Source organism: Bufo bufo, chromosome 4 (assembly GCF_905171765.1).
Source record: "Bufo bufo chromosome 4, aBufBuf1.1, whole genome shotgun sequence".
Lineage (NCBI taxonomy): Eukaryota > Metazoa > Chordata > Amphibia > Anura > Bufonidae > Bufo > Bufo bufo.
In genome coordinates this window covers 596,621,813-596,643,033 of record NC_053392.1, presented here as the reverse complement: position 1 = coordinate 596,643,033, position 21,221 = coordinate 596,621,813, and the positions used below count along the sequence as shown (strand labels likewise).

Genomic DNA, 21,221 nt, shown 5'->3' with positions numbered 1-21,221 from the left:
ACACAGGGAAATGACATCACACAGAAAACCACTCCCACCAATCAGTGTTAAATCAAAACATATGAACAAAATGAAAACACGCTTTGTAGTAGCATTTCTTTGGATTCAATCTACAGTACAGACCAAAAGTTTGGACACACCTTCTCGTTCAAAGAGTTTTCTATATTTTCATGACTATGAAGGCATCAAAACTATTAATTAACACATCTGGAATTATATACATAACAAACAAGTGTGAAACAACTGAAAATATGTCATATTCTAGGTTCTTCAAAGTAGCCGCCTTTTGCTTTGATTACTGCTTTGCACACTCTTGGCATTCTCTTGATGAGCTTTGTGGCGAAACTAACCTCGCCACTGGGTTTTGGAGGGGCCTGGCTGCTGGCCTCTTGCCCCAGGATTATGGGCCCTCTCATCAGCCAGGCCTCATTTCTTCACAAAGGACTTGAACTAACTTGAACTCCTGGTCTAATTCGTGGCATTGTGGGATGTTAAATGTCTGTGTATTGAAAAGGGTTGTGACATTGTATGTTTAAATGGTGATTTCTGTTCTGTTGTCCCCACATGTGTATTGGTGATTTCCCTTTGTCTTGAGAGATAATTGGATTACTCCTCGGGTGTCTCCAGGGCAGAGAGGAGGAAACCATGATGCATTGTGGGGATATATTGTCTCTGTGTATCCTGCAGTGCTGCATATCTGTCCTGTGTCCCAGTCTTCCTTCTGGTCCCCTAGGGGCGTGTACACCAGATGGGCTTGGTTGTTTTATACCTCCCTGTGGGCGGACCTGTATTTGCAACAACTGTAATAAAAACCAGGCTGGGTGTGCCAGCACCTCAGACCACTGCTTGACCCTCAACACGGAGCCTTGACTCGTTATTGGGGGGATCCACTGTATGCTGTTAGAGACTGATTGCCAGGAGTGTAAGCTGATTCCTGTTCGTCTGCTAGCAGCTATTCGTGAGGTCCCAGTTTGGAGTGCTATTTTGTATCCAGTTTGGGAGTTTGGTGTTCTGAAGTAGCTGTGCCTGTCTCTCAGAAAAGGGCATATCGCCTAAACTGATTTTAACCCCTTGTCTGCTGAAACGGTCCGTTACAAGCTTCAAGAGGTAGTCACCTGAAATGGTCTTCCAACAGTCTTGAAGGAGTTCTCAGAGATGCTTAGCACTTGTTGGCCCTTTTGCCTTCACTCTGCGGTCCAGCTCACCCCAAACCATCTTGATTGGGTTCAGGTCCGGTGACTGTGGAGGCCAGGTCATCTGGCGCTGCACCCCATCCCTCTCCTTCATGGTCAAATAGCCCTTACTTTCAATGTTCCCAATTTTTCGGCTGACTGACCTTCATTTCTTAAAGTAATGATGGCCACTCGTTTTTCTTTACTTAGCTGCTTTTTTCTTGCCATAATACAAATTCTAACAGTCTATTCAGTAGGACTATCAGCTGTGTATCCACCTGACTTCTCCTGAACGCAACTGATGGTCCCAACCCCATTTATAAGGCAAGAAATCCCACTTATTAAACCTGACAGGGCACACCTGTGAAGTGAAAACCATTTCAGGGGACTACCTCTTGAAGCTCATCAAGAGAATGCCAAGAGTGTGCAAAGCAGTAAATAAAGCAAAAGGTGGCTACTTTGAAGAACCTAGAATATGACATATTTTCAGTTGTTTCACACTTGTTTGTTATATATATAATTCCACATGTGTTAATTCATAGTTTTGATGCCTTCAGTGTGAATCTACAATTTTCATAGTCATGAAAATAAAGAAAACTCTTTGAATGAGAAGGTGTGTCCAAACTTTTGGTCTGTACTGTATATTAGTGTTTCCTTCCTTACTATAAAAAATATAAGAAAAAATATTTTTTTTATTTTTTGTTTTAAAAAATATATATTTATTTTCAAAAAAAATTGGGGAATTTTTACCAAGAAAAAAAGGGTAGAGTTGTATTTTTTTGTATTTTTAGTAAGGTAATCTATCAAAGGAAGCTTTGTACGTTGTATTCACGATTGAGTCCACGGGGCTCAATCGTTTGTAGTCGGTGTATCCAATAAGCCTCCCTTTGAAGCAATAATTTATTTCTATCTCCACCTCGGCGTGGGAGGGGTACACTTTCAATAATCTGATAACGTAACTGTGCCACTGTGTGTCTATGTTCGTGGAAATGAATGGTACGGGAAATTAATAAATTTTGCTTTCTAATGGTAGATTTGTGATTGCTTAATCTATCCTTCATCCTTGTGGAAGTTTCTCCCACGTACAATAGACCACAAGGGCACTTCAAAATGTACACAACGAAGCGGCTATCACATGTGAAAAAGCCTTTGATAGGTATACGTTCACCCGATTGTGGGTGTGTGAAATGTGTACCCTTAATTACGCTGGAACAGTGTACACAATTTAAACAGGGAAAAGTTCCCATTTTGGGGGTAGCCAATACTCTCTGTATAGGTCCAGTTCTATTGCTGCCAATATCTGCCCGTACTATCCTGTCACGTATGTTGCTAGCTCTTTTAAAACACATCATGGGTGGTTGTCTAAATTCCACCACTTGTGGGTAAGATTTTGATACCACATGCCAGTGTTTGTTTATTATCCCTCTCAATCTCTGGGTCCATGGATGATACTTGACTACAAGTGGAATCCGTGGTTGTTTCAAAGGTTTATCCTGCTGTATTTCCTCAACTCTGTTCCTTTGTTCCTGTAGTAAATGATCAGGATAGCCTCTCTCCCTAAATTTCTGAGTCATCTCGTCTAGTCTGACCTTGCATAACTCTGTGTCGCCCACTATACGCTTAACCCTTTGAAACTGGGAATAGGGGAGATATTTTTTTGTAGCTACTGGGTGGTTACTAGTGTAAGTAACCAAACTATTCCTATCAGTGCTTTTTGTAAATAGATCCGTGTATATCACACCCATGTCACCCTTAATTACCCACGTGTCCAGGAATGAAATTCTATGTATGTCAAAATGCAGAGTGAACTTTAATTCAGGCCAGATGGAATTGAGGTACAGTGTAAATTGTTGAAGGGATCAAATGTCGCCATACGCAAAAAATGTCGTCGATAAAACGACGCCAAAATTTGCAATGTTTTTTGTAAAAATCATTAGTATAGACAAATTCTGTCTCAAATTGCGCCATATAGCAATTTGCGTATGGCGGTGCGACATTCGATCCCATCGCGGTCCCACGCCGCTGCTGATAAAAAGAATCCTGAAATAAAAAGTAATTTTGTTCAAGAACAATCCTCAATAACGTCAGGAAAAATTCACGTTCTGCATTTTTATAGTGACTTGATGCTAGAAGTGTACGAATCGCCTTCAAACCTTTGTCATGTGATATAGATGTGTATAAATTACATACATCAAAAGTAACAAGTATGTCATCTTCATCTGAGTTCAAGGATTTAATTTCCTGTAAAAAATGCTCAGTATCACGTAAATACGAGGGAGACAATTTAGTAAATGGTGTAAAGATCTTCTCCAGAAAAACTGCCAAAGGTGAAAGGATTGAGTCAGTGGATGCCACAATGGGACTGCCAGGCGGGTTGGTAATGGACTTATGAATTTTTGGTAACGTATAGAAAACCGGAGTGATCAGATGTTGATTAACCAAAAAGCCGCCCAGTGTGGCATCAATAAACCCCCTCCTCTATGGCAGTGTTAACAGCAGTTTGAATAATTTCTTTAATCCAATATACCGGATCATTCTGCAAAATCTGATGTATCTATATCACTTAATTGAGACAAAATTTCTGAAACATAGTAAGTTTTGTCAAGAACCACCAGAGCTCCCCCTTTGTCCGCAGGCTTGACTACAAGGGACTTATCTTCCAATAACTGATCAAGAGCACGTTTCTCCTCCAAAGGTAGGTTGGATTGTATGTGCATGTTGCCAGTCTTACATTGTTGCAACAATGTCTCAACATCACGTTGCACCAGATTTATAAAAGTTTCAACAGGATGATATGAACGTGGTGGTGAGAATGTGCTCCTAATCTTCAAATCAAACATTTTAGCTGTTAGGAACCAGTTCGAATAACAGAATGAACAGGCTGGGAGACAATAGATTCTGAAGAGAAATGGGCCTTTAAACGTACGTTCCGATAGAAACGTTGTAGATCAGTGTCTAAACTGAAAGTATCGAGACTTCAAGTAGGGCTGAATGATAAACCCTTTTGTAGGTAGTTCATGTCAGCCGGACTTAGATTTTTGGAGGACAAATTGAATACTAAGTTTTTGTCCTTACCTGGGATCTCGTGATTCGCGGAGCATCTACCTCGGCTATGATGGCGCCCGGCTCGCCTTGTCTTGGTTTGTGTGGTCTTCGGCCTAAAAAAGGCCCCCGATATCCAGCGGAAACATCGCTCCCAGAGCCTGAGGAAGTTGAGCCCGCTCGCCGGTCTCTCATACGAGAGAATGGAACCGCTATTCCTTTGGCGTCCTGCCACCTGTATACTCGATGATGCAGATAGGCCTCTTTCACACGGGCGTTGCGGGAAAATGTGCGGGTGTGTTTTGAGAACACCCGCAATTTTTCCGCGCGAGCGCAAAACATTGTAATGCGTTTTGCACTCGCGTGAGAAAAATCGCGCATGTTTGATACCCAAACCCGAACTTCTTCACAGAAGTTCGGGCTTGGGATCGGTGTTCTGTAGATTGTATTATTTTCCCTTATAACATGGTTTTAAGGGAAAATAATAGCATTCTGAATACAGAATGCATAGTAAAACAGCGCTGGAGGGGTTAAAAAAATAATAATTTAACTCACCTTAGTCCACTTGATCGCGGCCCGGCATCTCCTTCTGTCTCCTTTACTGAACAGGACCTGTGGTGAGCATTAATTACAGGTAAAGGACCTGTGGTGACGTCACTCCGGTTATCACATGGTACGTCACATGATCTTTTACCATGGTGATTCACCATGATAAAAGATCATGTGACGTACCATGTGATGACCGGAGTGACGTCATCAAAGGTCCTTGACCTATAATTAATGCTTACCACAGGTCCTGTTCAGTAAAGGAGACAGAAGGAGATGCCGGGCCGCGATCAAGTGGACTAAGGTGAGTTAAATTTATTTATTTTTTTAACCCCTCCAGCGCTGTTTTACTATGCATTCTGTATTCAGAATGCTATTATTTTCCCTTATAACCATGTTATAAGGGGAAATAATAATGATCGGGTCTCCATCCTGATCGTCTCCTAGCAACACTTGCTTGCGGATGCTTGCGATTTTCACGCAACCCCATTCACTTCTATGGGGCCTGCGTTGTGTGAAAAACGCAGAATATAGAGCATGCTGCGATTTTCACGCAACGCACAAGTGATGCGTGAAAATCACCGCTCATGTGAACAGCCCCATAGAAGTGAATGGGTCGGTATTCAGTGCGGGTGCAATGCGTTCAACTCATGCATCGCATCCGCGCGGAATACTCGCCCGTGTGAAAGGGGCCATAATCTTCTGTGTCTCAAAGAAACTTGGATCGCTTTGTAGCCTCGGTCCTGGTACGTAAATCGCTGCATTGTTTGTTGAGTCTATCCTGTAGTGCAGTAAGTTCTTCCGGCTTCAGGCAGTTGTTCAGCTGTAGCCGCTAGCCGCGATAGCCGCTTTGTTGTGTACATTTTGAAGTGCCCTTGTGGTCTATTGTACGTGGGAGAAACTTCCACAAGGATGAAGGATAGATTAAGCAATCACAAATCTTCCATTAGAAAGCTACATTTATTTTCTTTTTCGTCCTACAGCAGCACAGAAGGGATATTTCCCGTCCCAGTCACTCTATCATAGGACCGCCCACCTAAAAAAATCTAAAAATTAAACAATTAACAATTAACAGAATTGACAATACCCTAGGTACTCTATATAAGACGCCAAGGCACTGCATCCATTGTGTTTTTTCTAGTCCTTACTCTAGCAGGTGATTGTCTCACCTTGCTGCCCACCTGGAAAGGACTTGAGCCTTGCGTTGTTCAGGCTCCGTCGGTCTGGCTAGTGGTTTCCTAGCCCAAACCTACTATAGTGTATTGTGGCTGTTGCCTACCAGTGCATTTGCCTGGTAATACCTGTAGCAGGTCGCCGGTCTGTGTCCAGTGCGTTTGCCTGGCTGACCTGGTTCCCGGTATACAGACGGTTACAGCCGGGTAAGTATTAGGCTGTCTGCCGGCGATGCCTGGCTCAGGTCTGATGTGTTTATACTCCGGGTAAGTTCAGGAAGGGTTAATTACCTCTTCTATGCGCTGCGGTCTCTGTTGTATAGGCGCGCGCTCGCACACACTTCCCCTTATGCCCTCGTTCCTCTTCCCGTGCGGCGTTCAGGTCCTGTGACGTCATCATGTTGGGGGCATGTCTTGGGCGGCAAATTCAAACTCTGGTTCCTATTTAGAGACTCCGAAGCTGTGTGCACTTTCCTGCTGTGCGAGGCAGCTGAGTTCTGAGTCTCTAAAGGTATTACTAAGGGTGTTGCTGCCCTGTCTGCCTCCCTTATGCTCTATATATATGCATCTAATAAATAAAAAAAATTCTTAGATGTCGAGCCGGAAGAGCCATAAAAAGATAAAGCACCGTGTTTGTGCAGGTTGTAGATTGCCGCTTCCAGATGATTTACATGCTGACATCTGTGATCTCTGTGCAGAGAAGTTACGCACGCCTGTTCCGCAGCCCGCAAGATCTAAGCTATGCATCACTTGTCTACAGCCTTTATCACCAGAAGCGACATCCAATATCTGTATGGATTGTACCCCACAGGACCCGTTAGCAGAAGAAGCAAAAATTTTTTTTTCCTGGTTCAGAGAAAATATGCAGAATTTGCCTTTTACTTCTGGTAGCAAAAAGGAAAAAAGCCATCATCATCATCATTCAGATGACATGTCTCAATCATCAGCTATTGTTTCTCAATCTGACCTATCTTCGGATTCAGATACAGGTAGTGAAGAATTTTTCCTATTGAAAAAGGATTCAGCAGAAAAACTCATCAGACACGTAAAGCGTTGTCTGGAAACTAATGAGGAAGAAGATTTGGTACAGGATAAGGGTAACCTGTATTACTTCCCTAAGAAGAAATCCAGAGTTCTCCCTGCTCATCCGGTTTTAAAGACCATCATGGAAAGGGAATGGAAAAGACCCGATAAACGCCTGGACTTAGGACCTCGCTTCAAGTCTCTATACAAGTTAGTAAAATTTGAATAGAACCGGCACTCAAACAATTCGGAATACACGTGGGAATCAAATAAAATTATTTATTAAACAATCAACATGTGTCCTGTGTGCACCAGGATAAAATTCATAAAATTACATAAAATATATATAGCTTATGTGTAAGCCAGAGAGATAGGTGTCTCTAATCTATCAAGTTCTGACCGCCAGCCGCAGCAGACTGCATCCGTGTCCCTCCTGTTAGATAGGGCTATTGGATCACAGTCGTCTGAGAAGCAGACAGGAGCCGATAAATATTGTACTTCAAATAAGTTCAATGGCAGTTATCTGATGTATTCACCACTTCATAGTCTCACAGTCCTAAATACATAGTAATTAAGGTCTTATATCATCATCTGAAATACAAGATATTGAAGGGTCTAGGATGAAGGTAATATTTTAGACCGAGATCGATTGTCCGTCATATATAGCGCTATCAGGGTCTCAGTATACTAGATGAACAAAGTCAATTGTCTAGTACGTTGGTTAACTCAGTGCTGATACCGCTTGTAGCGGTTCGGTATATTTCCACTTGTGTTGTTACTCACTGCGTCCTCTGTGGGCTCACTCACTCCGGTCTGCGAAGGACTTCTGCCGTGGCGTCCCACGCTTCAGCCTTTCTCCGCTACGCTTGTCTCGGGTCCGGTCTTTGCTTGGGTCCCGTCTCAACTCTCGTGAGAAATCTGAATTGCCCACTGCGCTTGCGTGAGTCTTCCAACACTTCGTTTGTCTTGCATGGGTAAGTGGATAACGTCTCCGTCCTTTAGTACATGGCCATGTACCGCTGATATAATTTTTCACAGGTAATACGCCCAGACGCGTTTCGAGATACCTTATCTCTTCCTCAGTGGGTATAACCTGTGAATGTTAGTCACGTATCTTATATAGTCTCTTCTCGATTAGTTAATTAAGTACACCTGTTTCAAAATTTCTGTGGGAGAATGAACCCTTTGCTTTTCATTAACCTATTCTTTGCCATGTGGTATTTATATTTCAAAAGTCCTTTTTTAAAGAAGGTTATAATACTTCCAGATATCTTACAATGAATATATATACACATATAATAGCCATATATTCAAATATTTAAAATGAATAAATAGTTACACAAATTTATTACACAGATTTAAAACATACAAATGATAATGTGTCGGTCCCGACATATACCATTAATATTATAAAATATATTGCCAGACATTTGACATCCTATAATGCAGGGAAATATCTTTCTATCAATCTTTTAAAGTAGAGTAATCTACGTGTTCTAATATATATATACCAGATCTCTACTTATCCACAGTCATCTCAGTGTTGTGGGTTTGTATCGTTCACTATCCTCTTGAGGGCTGATTGCCTCAATCTAAAACTGCTGTGACAGCCTTATATATTTATTTTATTTCTTTTGCCGTAACGCTTATTACTTAATTTCTATATAATTTGTGTATGCAACTAATCCGCAATTTATATGCATATTGCGTTTTCGTTGCGTTTTTTTTCTTGCGTTTTTTTTTTTATATTTGCGGTTTTTTAGGATGCGTTTGGAAATTTTTTTTTTGAAAAACCTTTTAGAAAAATCTCTCAAAAAATGATCAAAAATAATTATTCCATTAGTTATCTTGTCTCCTTTCAATTTGTTGAATATTTTTTCGAATATTTTTTCTTTTATATTCTATTTTTATATTGTCCAAATTTTTATTTATTTTTCACCTTTTTTCCAAATTATACTGAAGGAGAATTTCGCCCTAACAATTTAAATAAAGCCAAAAATTTCCAGATCTGAATTCAACCCTGCAGGGAGAAGACTGCCAAAGTCGTAAATTCTTCTGGACTCAGCCCGCGACATCCTCATAATGTGATTTCCTCCTCTCCAGTGTACATCTACCTTCTCCAGGGCCACAAAGGAAAAGCCCCTGGGGTCACTATTATGCGACACTTTAAAGTGTTTGGATAGAGAGTGGTTTTCATATCCTTTTCTGATATTATTTAGATGTTCCGTAATTCTCACTCTCAGGGGTCTCTTGGTTCTGTGGGAGGTGTTCGGGGTGTAAAAACTCAACATTCCCAAAAAAGACAAGTAGGGTCCAATCTACCCAAAATGAATTCTCCTTGGATATTAAGGGTTGCCTGACATGTGACTCCTCCAGTGTCATCTATCTTTTCCAGTGCCCCTGCCAAAAACAGTACATTGGCAGAACCAAGAGACCCCTGAGAGTGAGAATTACGGAACATCTAAATAATATCAGAAAAGGATATGAAAACCACTCTCTATCCAAACACTTTAAAGTGTCGCATAATAGTGACCCCAGGGGCTTTTCCTTTGTGGCCCTGGAGAAGGTAGATGTACACTGGAGAGGAGGAAATCACATTATGAGGATGTCGCGGGCTGAGTCCAGAAGAATTTACGACTTTGGCAGTCTTCTCCCTGCAGGGTTGAATTCAGATCTGGAAATTTTTGGCTTTATTTAAATTGTTAGGGCGAAATTCTCCTTCAGTATAATTTGGAAAAAAGGTGAAAAATAAATAAAAATTTGGACAATATAAAAATAGAATATAAAAGAAAAAATATTCGAAAAAAAATTCAACAAATTGAAAGGAGACAAGATAACTAATGGAATAATTATTTTTGATCATTTTTTGAGAGATTTTTCTAAAAGGTTTTTCAAAAAAAAAAATTCCAAACGCATCCTAAAAAACCGCAAATATAAAAAAAAAAAACGCAAGAAAAAAACCGCAACGAAAACGCAATATGCATATAAATTGCGGATTAGTTGCATACACAAATTATATAGAAATTAAGTAATAAGCGTTACGGCAAAAGAAATAAAATAAATATATAAGGCTGTCACAGCAGTTTTAGATTGAGGCAATCAGCCCTCAAGAGGATAGTGAACGATACAAACCCACAACACTGAGATGACTGTGGATAAGTAGAGATCTGGTATATATATATTAGAACACGTAGATTACTCTACTTTAAAAGATTGATAGAAAGATATTTCCCTGCATTATAGGATGTCAAATGTCTGGCAATATATTTTATAATATTAATGGTATATGTCGGGACCGACACATTATCATTTGTATGTTTTAAATCTGTGTAATAAATTTGTGTAACTATTTATTCATTTTAAATATTTGAATATATGGCTATTATATGTGTATATATATTCATTGTAAGATATCTGGAAGTATTATAACCTTCTTTAAAAAAGGACTTGAAATATAAATACCACATGGCAAAGAATAGGTTAATGAAAAGCAAAGGGTTCATTCTCCCACAGAAATTTTGAAACAGGTGTACTTAATTAACTAATCGAGAAGAGACTATATAAGATACGTGACTAACATTCACAGGTTATACCCACTGAGGAAGAGATAAGGTATCTCGAAACGCGTCTGGGCGTATTACCTGTGAAAAATTATATCAGCGGTACATAGCCATGTACTAAAGGACGGAGACGTTATCCACTTACCCATGCAAGACAAACGAAGTGTTGGAAGACTCACGCAAGCGCAGTGGGCAATTCAGATTTCTCACGAGAGTTGAGACGGGACCCAAGCAAAGACCGGACCCGAGACAAGCGTAGCGGAGAAAGGCTGAAGCGTGGGACGCCACGGCAGAAGTCCTTCCGCAGACCGGAGTGAGTGAGCCCACAGAGGACGCAGTGAGTAACAACACAAGTGGAAATATACCGAACCGCTACAAGCGGTATCAGCACTGAGTTAACCAACGTGCTAGACAATTGACTTTGTTCATCTAGTATACTGAGACCCTGATAGCGCTATATATGACGGACAATCGATCTCGGTCTAAAATATTACCTTCATCCTAGACCCTTCAATATCTTGTATTTCAGATGATGATATAAGACCTTAATTACTATGTATTTAGGACTGTGAGACTATGAAGTGGTGAATACATCAGATAACTGCCATTGAACTTATTTGAAGTACAATATTTATCGGCTCCTGTCTGCTTCTCAGACGACTGTGATCCAATAGCCCTATCTAACAGGAGGGACACGGATGCAGTCTGCTGCGGCTGGCGGTCAGAACTTGATAGATTAGAGACACCTATCTCTCTGGCTTACACATAAGCTATATATATTTTATGTAATTTTATGAATTTTATCCTGGTGCACACAGGACACATGTTGATTGTTTAATAAATAATTTTATTTGATTCCCACGTGTATTCCGAATTGTTTGAGTGCCGGTTCTATTCAAATTTTATTATATCCATTAGAACCAAGGGGGTGTTTCTTTGAACCTGTGCACCTATCGTGACAAATCAGAGTGAGCCATCTGCTTATCATTTTTTTCTATACAAGTTAGACCCGGCTGCATCAGAGGAATGGGAATTACCGTCTAAAGTTGATCCAGCCATTGCACGTCTGTCCAAAAGATCTTTTTTTCCATCAGATGATTCTTCTCTATTAAAAGATCCTATGGATCGGAAAGCTGACACCTTCCTAAAGAGATCTCATTGCAACCTGGCTTCTCTGCAGAAGGCAGCTATGTCCTCAGTGCCTGTGGCAAGAGCGTTAAGAGTCTGGCTCAGCGAACTAACCAGAGACATCCAAGCTGGGGTACCAAGGCATGAACTGCTGGATCAAGTATCGACCCTTAAGACGGCTGCAGAATTCCTTTGTGATTTTCCGCTTGATGTCATAAAGATCTCAGCCAAGAACATGGCTTTAGCGAATTCCACAAGAAGATCGATTTGGTTAAAACCTTGGACGGCAGATGCTTCCTCTAAATCCAACTTTTGTGCTCTCCCATTTGAACCGGGAAAATCAATAGGATCCCAGTTGGATAAGATCCTGGAAGAAAATAAAAAAGAGAAGGCTTTAGCTTTTCCGCAAACTTTCAGGCCCAGGTCTACCAGATTTCGTACGCAGAGGGGAAGATCTTCTTTTCAGGGTCGTAATAGACAGGAGCAAGGGAAGAAGTTTCGCTCCCGCTACCAGGACAAGGGAAAGAAGAAACCCTCTGAAGCCCCTGCCTCCAATTCAAAATTCTGACGTCAAGCCTGCCCTCACTGTAGGCGCAAGGTTAAGAAGCTTTTATATGAAATGGGAGAGTGTCACTTCAGACAACTGGGTTCGGAATATCATCAAGAACGGTTATTCACTCGAATTCGTTCATCTTCCAAGGGAAAGGTTCCTGTTAAACAACACGGAGGATCCAAGAATCATGCCTCTTCTTCAGGAGTTCCTACAGATGAATGCTCTGGAGAGAGTTCCAGAAGAGAAAGTATATTCAGGGGTCTATTCAAGAGTGTTTCCCGTTTCGAAACCAGACGGCAGGTGGCGCCTCATCATAGATTTAAGGTTTCTAAACAACCATTTAAAGAAGGTAAAATTCAAGATGGACAACATAAGATCTGTCCTGAGCATCCTGCAACCTGGGGAGGTGATGGCATCCATAGATCTAAAAGATGCATACCTTCATATACCTATCCACAAAGAATCGAGGAGATTTCTCAGGGTGGCGGTCAAGACTCTAGGTCAGATTTGGCACTATCAGTTCAGGGCTCTTCCCTTCGGGCTATCTCCGGCACCTCGTATCTTTACGAAGGTGGTGGTCGTCCTTATTGCAGCTCTGAGGGTTCAAGGTCTAAGGATAGTGCCATATCTGGACGACTGGTTGCTTATTGCAGCTTCCGAGGAGGTTCTGAGATCAGATCTTCACACTGCTCTGAATCTACTTCAGCAAGTCGGATTCATTGTCAACCAAAAGAAGTCGCAGCTGGTCCCCACTATGAGAATCCAGTTCCTGGGTCTTTTGTTAGACTCAGATGTAATAAAGGTATTTCTTCCTCCTCTCAAAGTGGCTCAGATTGTTCACAGAATTCAGTTGTTGATCTCTACAACGAAGATATCCATCCGTTCGGCGATGAGCACCCTCGGGTTATTGACAGCTGCTATAGAGGCGGTGCCATGGGCGAAGACTCATATGAGAGACCTGCAAAGAGAGATTCTCCACTGTTGGGACAAGAATCCAAAATCCCTTACCACTATGATGAAGATATCATATGCAACACGCAGAGGGCTGCTTTGGTGGACAAGAGAAGAAAATCTGGAAAAAGGAAGAGATTTCCGAGTCGTTCAAAGAGTAGTGATAACCACAGATGCTTCCCGCAAAGGTTGGGGTGCGCACATGGGAGATCGGTGGATTCAAGGGAAATGGCCCTCAACCACAATGAGGCGATCCTCAAACTTCAGGGAATTGAAAGCCATTCAACTAGCCCTGCAGCATTTCGAACCTTATCTCTACCACAGAGCAGTTCTCCTGCAGACAGACAACGCAACGGCGGCATATTATGTAAACAAACAAGGGGGAACGCGTTGTCTCTCTCTACAGTCTATTTGCGACAGAATAATGTCTTGGGCAGAGCCAGTCCTACACAGCCTAGTGGCAGTTCACATCAAGGGCTCCGCGAATATCAGAGCAGATCGACTCAGTCGACAGAAGGTGTGCCCAGGAGAATGGGAATTGAACCCGAAATATTTTGCCCAAATAGTGGAGAAATGGGGTCGGCCAGAATGGGATCTGTTTGCAACGAGGAAGAACAAGAAAGCCCTGAAGTTTTGTTCTCTCAGGAGAGCGGACAGACCCGACTGTCTGGATGCCTTCTCTCTGAATTGGAGCCACAAGTTTGTCTACCTGTTTCCTCCAGAAAGCAGTCTACTATTGCAGTTTACAACAGATTATGGAGAAAGTTTTCTTACTGGTTGCAGAAAAAAGAGTTACTAGTCTCTACCAAGTCCATTTTGCAATTCCTGCAAGAGGGGCACGAAAAGGGCCTAAAGCCTAATACATTAAGAGTCCACATGACAGCCATTAATGCTTGGACAGATGGACAATATGCAGGTGACGCTTTAATAGCTAGATATTTCAGAGCATTGAAGAAGTTGAGGCCTTCTGTGAGACCGTCTATGCCCATCTGGGAATTATCACTGGTTCTAAATAGACTTACAGGTCCTCTCTTTGAACCTATTGCCAAAGTGGATCTTAGCTGGTTATCCTACAAGATCCTTTTTCTCATTGCCATCACTTGCGCAAAGAGGCTAGGGGAGTTGCAGGCTTTGTCCTCCAGAGAGCCATATTTGAAAATTTTGCCGAATGGTGTCAGACTAAGAACCATGCCTTCATTTAGACCAAAAGTTGCGTCTTCAACTAACATCAATAGAGAATCTGTTCTTCCAGTATTCTATCCTGACCCTAAGTCAGATGAGGAAATAAGACTCCATACTCTGGACATTCGTAGAGCATTAATTTGCTATCTTCAAAGGCTGAGAGATTTCCAGAAAGAAGAAAATTTGTTCATTTTATTCTCTGGTCCGAGGAAGGGTATGAAAGCCTTAAAAGACACTCTGGGTCGTTGGATTAAAACAACCATCTCGGAGGCCTACATCTTAGATGGTAAAGAACCGCCTCGGCCGTTAAGAGCCCACTCCACGAGAGCAACAGAAAGCAGGTTGATCTCCTAGACATCTGCAATGCAGCTTCCTGGACTTCATCTTCTATGTTTGTTCATCACTACAGGCTCAGCAATGGACCCGAGAACTCAGCCTTAAGCAAAGCAGTTTTGTCAGCAGTAAAAGAAAGCTTTCCCCCCTTTAATTTCTATGTTATATCCCTTCTGTGCTGCTGTAGGACGAAGAAGAAAGTTGGAATTTTACTTACGTAATTATACTTTCTTCGAGTCCGAAGGCAGCACACTAACCCTCCCAATAAATTTTACTTGCATGAGTTGGTCTACGTTATTACACAATGGATGCAGTGCCTTGGCGTCTTATATAGAGTACCTAGGGTATTGTCAATTCTGTTAATTGTTAGATTTTTCTAGGTGGGCGGTCCTATGATAGAGTGACTGGGACGGGAAATATCCCTTCTGTGCTGCCTTCGGACTCGAAGAAAGTATAATTACGTAAGTAAAATTCCAACTATTTCCCGTACCATTTCATTTCCACGAACATAGACACACAGTGGCACAGTTACGTTATCAGATTATTGAAAGTGTACCCCTCCCACGCCGAGGTGGAGATAGAAATAAATTATTGCTTCAAAGGGAGGCTTATTCTATACACCGACTACAAACGATTGAGCCCCGTGGACTCAATCGTGAATACAACGTACAAAGCTCCCTTTGATAGATTACCTTACTAAAAATACTAAAAAATATAACTCTCCCCTTTTTTTCTTGATAAAAATTCCCCCCAAAAATTTGGAATTATTATTTTTTATTTAAAACAAAAAATAAAATAAAAATTTTTTCTTATATTTTTTATAGCGGACCTAAGGAAAAGGAGAACACACTAAGGAAGGAAACACTAATATAGATTGAATCCAAAGAAATGCTACTACAAAGCGTGTTTTCATTTTGTTCATATGTTTTGATTTAACACTGATTGGTGGGAGTGGTTTTCTGTGTGATGTCATTTCCCTGTGTTTGGGCGGTCTATTTAAACATGAAATTTTTCTTGTATGATGATAAGTTTGATGAAGGTGCGGTAGCACCGAAACGTGTCACTTATTCCCTGTATATGTGACTGAATAAATACAAGATTGATCTACAGCGAGTGCCGGTCTTTTCTGCAATATTACATTGGGGACGCCATCCCACAGACTCGTGCACCGCGACTTCAAACAGCAGTGCCGACCTGCGACTATTATATACTATATATACACAGATATATGCAATGGTCCGATATGCGAATACAGATGGTGGTACAATCAGAGTTAGCAAATGAAAGTTAGTTACTGGATTAAAGCGTAACCCTTTAGCTGTGATGGTGAATGCCATAGCCCCCCAGGAGGCAGTGACATAAGCAGGTTTTCCAAGGTTCATCCAAACACGTTACACGACTAGAGTTGAGCGAACACCTGGATGTTCGAGAAGTTCGGCCAAACTTCCCGGAAATGTTCGGGATCCGAACTCGACCCGAACCCCATTGAAGTCAATGGGGACCCGAACTTTTCGGCACTAAAAAGGCTGTAAAACAGCCCAGGAAAGGGCTAGAGGGCTGCAAAAGGCAGCAAAATGTAGGTAAATCCCCTGAAAACAAATGTGTATAGGGAAATGAATTTAAATAAAAATAAAATAAATAAAAATTAACCAATATCAATTGGAGAAAGGTCCCATAGCAGAGAATCATGCTTCATGTCATAGCTGAGAATCATGCTTTATGTCACCCACCAATGGAACAGGCCATTGTCAGATATTTTTTAGGCCCCGGCACCCAGACAGAGGAGAGAGGTCCCATAGCAGAGAATCAGGCTTCATGTCATAGCAGAGAATCATGCTTCATGTCACCCACCACTGGAACAGGCCATTGTCAGATATTTTTAGGCCCCGGCACCCAGACAGAGGAGAGAGGTCCCATAGCAGAGATTCAGGCTTCATGTCACCCACCACTGGAACAGGCCACTGTTCAGATATGTTTAGGCCCCGGCACCCAGACAGAGGAGAGAGGCCCCATAGCAGAGAATCAGGCTTCATGTCATAGCAGAGAATCAGGCTTCATATCACCCAAGAATGTTGCCCTGCGATCCTTGGCGGCAGAAGGACGTGCTCCAAAGAGCTCTCCGCCTGGGGCCCAGCCGCCACTACATTTACCCAGTGTGCAGTTAGGGAGATATAGCGTCCCTGGCCGTGTTTACTGGTCCACGTATCTGTGGTTAGGTGGACCTTGCCACAGATGGCATTGCGCAGTGCACACTTGATTTTATCGGATACTTGGTTGTGCAGGGAAGGCACGACTCTCTTGGAGAAGTAGTGGCGGCTGGGAACAACATACTGTGGGACAGCAAGCGACATGAGCTGTTTGAAGCTGTCTGTGTCCACCAGCCTGAATGACAGCATTTCATAGGCCAGTAGTTTAGAAATGCTGGCATTCAGGGCCAGGGATCGAGGGTGGCTAGGTGGGAATTTATGCTTTCTCTCAAATGTTTGTGAGATGGAGAGCTGAACGCTGTCGTGTGACATGGTTGAGATGCTTGGTGACGCAGGTGGTGGTGTTGGTGGTACATCCCATGTTTGCTGGGCGGCAGGTGCCAACGTTCCTCCAGAGGCGGAGGAAGAGGCCGAGGCAGCAGCAGAAGAGGTAGCAGGGGGAGCCTGAGTGAGTCCCTTGTATTTAAAGGGATTCTGTCACCAGTTTTCAACCCTGTCAGCTAAACATATGCTGCTGATCAGGGCCTCATCACGATTCCTAATGTGTGCTTATAAATGTCATCTGTGGGCTTATTTAGCTAAAAAACAGCTTTTACTAACCTGTCAGTCAAACAAATAAGGTGCCCAAGGGGATGTGAAGCGATGCCAGGTGCCGGCCGCACCCGCTCTTGCCCAGCGCCGCCTTTCCGGACTTCTGCGCCGCCTCCTAATGCTCTGTGCTGCCTCTCGCTCTCCCTCCCTCCTCCTCCTGCTGTAAGATCTAACGCTTACAGGGGTTGAGCGAAGTGCCAGCGCATACGCACTTCGCTGGAAGAAGCCCACTGGAAGGCACCATCTGTGCGCTTTCTGCAGAAGACTGGGTGGGAGATAATGTGAACGTGCTAGATCCACTGTTGGCCACACAATTGACTAATTACCGGTACCTGCTCAGGCCTTACCATCCTTAGAACGGCATTGGGCCCCACCAAATATCGCTGTAAATTCTGGCGTCTACTGGGACCTGAGGTAGTTGGTACACTAGGACGTGTGGCTGTGGCAGAACGGCCACGTCCTCTCCCAGCACCAGAGGGTCCACTAACACCACCACGACCATGTCCGCGTCCCTTACTAGATGTTTTCCTCATTGTTACCGTTCACCACAATAAGAAAAAAATTATTTGGCCCAATGTATTGAATTCAAATTCAGGCCTTTTTTTACAGACACCTAACACTATCTGGCTATCTATTTAGGTACCGTATTACACTAATACAGGCACAGCAGTAAACACAGATTTAGCTGAATATAAATTGTAGGCCTAGTATTTAGGCGCTGGATGACAGGTATACGTTTACGGACAGAATTAGACTTGAAGATGCACGGTAGCGTTTGAAGTTATTGAGAATGACCCTATCCGCACCTTCAATCTAATATACCCTTTTATGGATAGATTTAAACTTGGCCTGATACAGCAGAAAACAATTATTTAGGGAATTGCTAAGTTGGAAATTGTATTCAACCCAGAACAAAAACTGTGCTTTGGCAGACAGTATTACAATTGGCTAGCCACAGCTGAAACACCAGATTTAGGGTACTGCTATTTTGGCAATTGTATTGTACCCCTCAATAAAATAGCTAGCACAGCCAAGCCCCTGATGTAGGATATAGCAAAAAAAAACACACTACTGATGGTTAAAAATGGACTTGGTGGCAGCTTGTGCTGGCGCACCACAAGACACATAATGGCCGCTGATCACCCCAGAAAAAAGTGACTGAAAAACGCTCTGGGCAGCCTTAAAACAGTGAGCAATTGAATAGCAGAGATTGTATGATACACAGCTGTATATTGATCACTTCAGTAAGTAAATCCCTGCCTAATCTGGCCCTAACAGCAGCAGCTGCATCCTATCCCTACACTGATCAGAGCAGAGTGACGTGCGGCGCTACGTGACTCCAGCTTATATAGAGGCTGGGTCATATGCTGCACTGGCCAATCACAGCCATGCCAATAGTAGTCATGGCTGTGATGGCCTCTTGGGGCAAGTAGTAAGACGCTTGTTGATTGGCTGTTTTGCAGCCTTTCAAAAAGCGCCAAGAAAGCGCCGAACCCGTACTTTTACGAAAATATACAGTTCGGGTTCGCTCATCCCTATACACGACGTGACCCCCTTCAGAGAACGGGTTCGCTCATCCCTATACACGACGTGACCCCCTTCAGAGAAAGACCATGGCCTTTGCCCTTCACTGGCATTTTAACTCTTATTCGGTCATACCCCTCTCTCCCCCTGGGAGGATTCCACTCCCCCTTTCTGGCCCTGGTAGCCAAAAATCCGCAAAACGCATTATGGCTTATCGCTCCTCACCGGAAGGTCATAAGGAGATGGTTCTGGTACCAACCGATCCATCTGGACCATTGGAGCTTGTGGAGACCAAACACATCATGGATATTTGGTTACAATTAGGAGTTCCCTGTATCTCCCCTTCCCCGCGTCCCACACGCAAACAAAAAACGGGAGAATGTCCGTCTCGGTCCCGCGCATGACAATAGGATTAGGCCTGGTGGAAGTAGAATCAGAAGGGCGGAAGTGACAACACTGGCGCAAGCGCAGTCTGAATTGAGGGACGCCGATGATGAAGTATACAGCGTGCAAGTAGACTAGAGAGATGCAGGTCCGATGGAGGCTCCTACAGCATGGAGGCATGGTAGGCAATGATCTAAGTATGAAAGTTAATGAGGATATATGCTTTGAGAATTGTAGGATGTACACAGGGGGTTAATGGGTAGGGCCGAGCAGTAACCAAGGGGAGGTATTTAAATGTTCCCTGTGCTATTGTTGTATTGTGCTTGATAAAGACCGTTTGGTCGAAACGTCGTTACAAGAGGTGAAATAAAGGAATTGAAATTGATCCATTGGAGTGCCGTGGTTGTTGCTAACAGCAGGACAAGTATACCCACCCCCATCCCATATACCCACACATTGCCAGGGCCCCTCGTCATGCCCCCCTTTCCCACAGACAGCAGCACGAGATCCCCACTGACCCATCCCCCCCCCCCCACACTGCCCCCACAGAGCCTGGACTCCCCTACATGTGACCTCACTCTTGCTCTTATGATCTTAATGGCTCCCACCCAATACCCCCTGCTGACCCCATATTCCCCAAGACCAGGGACTGCACCCGGGACACCCCCTCTGGCTAGACTGCTCCCCCAGTACTAGTGTCTGATCAGGTGTCCTACAGAACACACAGTTCTCCCCATGTGCCCCTTCTCTCCCACAGACCGGACATCAGATCTACAGACCATTGTCTGCACCCTGCACCCACCGACTGCTGCTCGAGCCCCTCCAGCCAACTGTTCCCAAGGTACAGACAGTACTCCCCCCCCCCGAACAGGTCGCCATCACTGCCCCCCAAACAGGTCGCCGTCACTGCCCCCCGAACAGGTCGCCGTCACTGCCCCCCGAACAGGTCGCCATCACCGCCCCCCGAACAGGTCGCCGTCACCGCCCCCCCCCGAACAGGTCGCCGTCACTGCCCCCCGAACAGGTCGCCGTCACTGCCCCCCGAACAGGTCGCCGTCACTGCCCCCCGAACAGGTCGCCATCTGTGCCCGCTACCCATAGCTCTCCCCAACGCCTTATGTCCCCAGAATACAACACATGCCCCCTCACAGATTCACACCCCAAAAATATCCCCCCCCCCCAATGATCTGCACCCTCACAGCCCCTTGCACCAGATTCCAATCCACCACTCAGACGCCTGCACTCCATGACCCCCACTGCCCCTCTTATATGAGCTCCATATGCCGCCCCTCCCCCGCTCCCCATGAAGCTCTGTGTACTCCAGGACTGCACCACATCCGGGCACACACAGCCCCTCCCCCTTCCACAAGCTCCTGCAGTCGGTTTGTCAGCACATTTGGTCATGTGACCAGTGACGTCACTGACCTTCTAGCAACTCCGTTCTAGTCACTACCTGGAGGTAACGATCAGGTAAGTGTCCTGTGTGTTGGGCTGCGGGGCGTCCTCTCCGTGTTCTGTGCGGTCTCCTGTGCGGGTCAGGATTAGGGACAGGTTTACAGTCAGGGAGGTTTTTAGAACAACTTGGGGGCGGGGCTACATCCTCTCAGAAGCCCATACATTCTAGGTGGGTACATGTTGTGTCCAGCAGGGCAGGTAGGTGTGTAGTCACCGCCATTGTCTGTCAGGATTACTGGGGCAGAGGGGGCATTAACCCCTTCACCGCCAGCTCTCTCGGCCAGGCACAGTCAGCCTCCGCCAGCACTCAGCCCACTAGGCACTAGGCTAGCCCAGGGACTGACTAAGGGACAGGAGCAGCACCTGGGTCTATCTGAGTGTAATCTGTATGTACAGGT

General features: G+C 43.9%; 2 protein-coding genes and 1 long non-coding RNA gene across 16 annotated transcripts in view; 2 read left to right on the top strand and 1 right to left on the bottom strand.

Moving 5' to 3' along the window:
- The window catches only part of LOC120999536 (zinc finger protein OZF-like), a 2,085,412-nt gene that overhangs the window by 902,374 nt on the left and 1,161,817 nt on the right, over window positions 1–21,221 (top strand). The window lies entirely within an intron of this gene.
- LOC120999545 (oocyte zinc finger protein XlCOF7.1-like) overlaps window positions 1–21,221 on the bottom strand; it is a 795,896-nt gene that overhangs the window by 250,662 nt on the left and 524,013 nt on the right. The window lies entirely within an intron of this gene.
- LOC120999583 lies at window positions 6,429–15,123 on the top strand. The gene is made up of 3 exons (XR_005778571.1): window positions 6,429–6,443; window positions 6,525–6,573; window positions 15,033–15,123. It is a non-coding gene; the product is annotated as an uncharacterized LOC120999583 (long non-coding RNA).